Source organism: Triticum urartu, chromosome 7 (genome assembly GCF_003073215.2).
Source record: "Triticum urartu cultivar G1812 chromosome 7, Tu2.1, whole genome shotgun sequence".
Classification (NCBI taxonomy): Eukaryota; Viridiplantae; Streptophyta; class Magnoliopsida; order Poales; family Poaceae; genus Triticum; species Triticum urartu.
Genome location: NC_053028.1, coordinates 42,080,408 through 42,084,911, shown reverse-complemented (window position 1 = coordinate 42,084,911; position 4,504 = coordinate 42,080,408).

The window sequence follows — 4,504 nt, the reverse complement described above, 5'->3', positions numbered from 1 at the left end:
GAGCTACCATCCGAAGCCTTGTCGCCGTCGCCAACAAGGACGAACCGAGTCCAGCGGGGCCCCCGGGTCGATGCTCCGATGGAGTCCCACGCGCCAACGGCGGGAGGACCGGCGGCGCCGCGGCCACGGTGCATTCACCCCCTCCTCGCCCGGTACCACGGGTGTCGACTCGTCGCGACGTTATGGGCGACGACGCCTCCATAACATCGTCCGACCCACGGACCCACTGTGACCAGCGCCAAGTTCTTCGGGAGCGAGCCCATGAAGACGCTCAGACCACCATCGAGCGCCGGCGCGGAGCGCGCCACCAGTCAGACAGGCGAGCAGGGCCTGTTGTGAACCATCCAGCACCAGAGAGCCCTGGAGGTCTACCTTACGAGGTAGGCTGTCCGGCTTTTACCCGCTAGCTGCGGCAGTTCTAGTGGCCCAATCACCGGACTTTCAAGCCTGACGTTGGCGAGAAGTACAATGGCAAGACCCACCCGTCGGAGTTCCTCAGCATCTACTCCATCGCGATGCAAGCTGCTGGGGCCCGCGACGATAAGGTGCTTGCGAATTACTTTCTGTTGGCTCTTAAACCCAATGCCATGTCATGGTTGATGCACTTGCCGGTAGACTCTGTCTCCTCTTGGTCGGATTTGTGCCATGAGTTTGTTGGCGCCTTCACTGGAGGCCATCAAGCCCATGGCCAAGCGAGCGACCTGCACGTCATCCCCCAGAAGGAGGCCGAGAGTCTGCGCAAGTACATACAGAGATTCTGCCGGGTACAGTACAATATCCCTGATGTCCCTCCTGCCGCAATTATCGGCGCGTTCCATCAAAACGTGCGTAACCGCAAGATGCGCGAAGAGCTGGCAATGAACAAGGTGAAATATGTGGCGGAACTCTACGTTCTTGCCGACAGGTGTCCCCCGGCCGAAGAGGGAAGGAAGTACCCCGGCGAAGATGCCGGCGTGGAAACCGACTCTTCAGACAAGGATATTGCCGCCCCGGCGAAGAAAGGCCGGCGCCATAATAGGAAGCGCAAGAGTAAAGCTGTGCTTGTCGTCGAGGGATCTGATGACACCGGCTCCACCAAGAAAACCAAGGCAGATGACCTCGGCAAGGAAATTGCCGGATGTGTCACCTTCCGGGCCTTGGCGGTTGCCGAGAAGCCAGGGAACTCCGACAAGCAATACTGCAAGATCCATCGCACCAAAGGCCATGACCTCCAGAACCGCTGACAAGTTGAGCTGCTTGCTGAGAAGCAAAAAGCTGAATATGAGAGGCGGGACAAGGAGAAGGGCCAGGACGGTGCTGAGGGGTCTGACAAGAAGCGTGACGGCCAGGCGGGCCGTCGCGGTAAGGATAAACAGTAGGAGAGGCCCGCACGGGGCCGCGACAAGAAGCCAGAAGACGATGATCACGAAGAGGACGACGAGTCTGGTGACCAAGAGTTTCAGAAGGCTACAGAGGCCATGCGCGTCGATGGCGGCGCCTCGCTGCATACCTCTCACCGCCAGCTTAAACAGTGGGCGCGTGAGATTACAGCAACGGAGCCGTCGTTGGGGCCCAAAAGCCGCTGAAGTGGTCCAGCACACCTATCATTTTTGACACTGAGGATCACCCTGATCGCACTACTGCGGTCGGGTGCTTGCCGTTGTTGGTTTCGCCGACAATACGCAACCTCAAGGTGACAAAAATGCTAGTCGATGGCGGGGTCGGTCTGAACTTAATCTCGCCCACCGTGATCAAGAAGCTGCAGATTCCTGACGGAGACCTCGAAGGAACGGGCACATTCCAGGGGATCAACCCGGGGAGGAGTTAACCAAAGGGGAAGGTCACGCTGCCTGTGACCTTCGGGAGTGATCTGAACTACAGGACGGAAAGGATCGTGTTTGATGTTGCCAAGATCCCCTTACCCTACAACGGGATCCTTGGCCGCCCAGCGCTGGCCAAGTTCATGGTAGCGCCGCACTACGCCTACAACACCCTGAAGATGCCAGGGCCTGTGACGATCATCACCGTCCCCTCCGACAAGAAAGATGCGCTGATTCGTGCTGATCAACTCTACCAAGAAGCAGTTGCAGCGGCCGCCGCCACTAAGGCAGCCGCTCCTGGCACTGGAGCCCTGGGAGGGAAGAAGAAGAAGACCGGTGAGACCTTGGACACCCACTTCGGCAAGCACACCTCTTCGGAGTGTGGCGCTCCCGTCGAGGACGTGCCAGAGAGCTCCACCGGCAGGAACAAGAAATCTAGGGCCACGCCGTCGAAGACCAAGAAGGTATCCGCCAAGGAGGACGACACGGGAGGAGCTTTCACCATAAGCTCCGCCCTTGACGACAAATAGGAAGACGCGCTCGTCACCTTCCTGCGGGCGAATGTCGATGTATTTGCATGGCAAGCATCCGACATCCCCGGCGTTCCCAGGGAGGTGATTGAGCACCACCTTGCTGTCTGTCCTCATGCGCGGCCCGTCAAGCAGAAGGTTAGAAAGCGAGCTTTGGAACAGCAAGAGTTCATTATAGAGGAGATCCGGAAACTGGAGGCAGCAGGTTTGGTAAGAGGAGTGCTCCATCCGACGTGGTTGGCCAATCCAGTGGTAGTGCGCAAGGCGAATGGGAAGTGGAGGCTGTGTATTGACTACACAGATATCAATAAGGCTTGTCCCAAGGACCCTTTCCCATTGCCGCGCATCGACCAGATTGTTGACTCCACGGCTGGGTGTGACTTGTTGTCATTCCTCGACGCCTACCCCGGCTACCACCAGATCTTCATGACAAGGGAAGACGAAGAGAAGACAACGTTCATCACCCCATGTGGTACGTATTGTTTCATACGGATGCCTTTCGGGTTGAAGAGTGCTGGCTCAACATTTGCAAGGGCGGTCCAGATTAGTTTTGAACCCCAGCTCCATAGAAATATGGAAGCCTATATGGATGATATAGTGGTCAAGACCACAAATAGGGCGACCCTGATACCGGATTTACAAGAGACGTTTGCAAACCTACGCAAGATCAACCTCAAGTTGAACCCTGAGAAGTGCGTCTTTGGCGTCCCGTCCGGCAAGCTTCTCGGGTTCTTTGTGTCGCAGCGTGGGATAGAGGCCAATCTGGACAAGATCAAGGCTATAGAGCAGATTGAGGCACCCAAGTGGGTCAAGGATGTGCGTCGGCTTGCTGGTTGCATTGCCGCCATGAGCAGGTTTATCTCCAAGTCCGCCGAGCGTGCCCTCCCCTTTTTCAAGATTTTGAAAAAGGCGGGCCCAATGGAGTGGACACCAGAAGCCGAAGCGGCGTTAGAAGATTTGAAGAGGTATCTCTCCTCTACGCCAGTACTAGTTGCACCTAAACCACAGGAACCGTTGCTGCTGTACTTGGCGGCAACGAACCAGGTGGTCAGCGCCGCACTAGTGGCTCAGAGAGAAGTCAACGATGAGGTGATAGCAGCAATAGAGCCTGATGCCATTGGTGTAGAGACGACGCAGCCAGTTGGAGTGCTGCCGAGGAGGAAAATGATGCAGCACCCGGTCTACTTTGTTAACTCCCTCCTGCAGGGGGCTAGATCAAGGTACTCCGGTGTGCAGAAACTGCTCTTCAGCCTTCTTATGGCCTCGAGGAAGCTGCGTCACTACTTTCAGGCGCACGAAATCACTGTCGTCACTCGCCTCCCTCTACAACGGATATTGCACAATCCAGACGCGACTGGAAGGATCGTAGAGTGGGCACTGGAGCTGTCCAGCTTTGGCCTCAAGTTTGAGAGTACCTCAACGATCCAAAGTTGAGTCCTGGCAGAGTTCGTTGCAGAGTGGACCGCGACGCCCGATGAAGAAACTCAGGAGACTGTCCTCCCCGGCAAGGAGGCGAGTTGCAACTGGATCATGTACTTTGATGGAGCTTTCTCCTTATAGGGCGCCGGGGCTGGCGTACTGCTTGTCGCGCCCACTGGAGAGCACCTCAAGTACGTGGTCCAAATGCACTTCCCCCGGGAGGCGTCGACAAACAATACTGCCGAGTACGAAGGGCTGCTTGCTGGTCTCAGGATCGCGGTAGACCTCGGAGTCAAGAAACTCATCGTCAGGGGCGACTCGCAACTGTCGTCAAGCAAGTCAACAAAGACTACCAGAGCCCGTTGATGAAGGCCTACGTAGATGAAGTGAGAAAGATGGAAGAGCGCTTTGACGGTATACAGGCAGAGCACGTTCCCCGAGCGGAGAACGACATCGCTGATTACCTGTCGAAGCGCGCTGCCCTCAAGCTGCCTGTGGAACCAGGTACCTTTGTGCTCCAGCTAACTCAGCCATCCGTTGATCCCTCAGCAGGGCAGAGGAAGAGAAGGAAATTAGGGCCTGGCAAGTACTTTCCCGCCGAGCTCCCCGAAGCCGCCGGCGAAGATGTTGCCGGAGACACTGAGCCCATCGTAGGGCAATCGGCTCCGGCAGAGTATCAAGCTCTTGCCGTAGAGACGACCACCCTTACAATGGAAGAAATGCCTTTGGTCCTTTCCGTCGAGCCTCAGGCTCCGG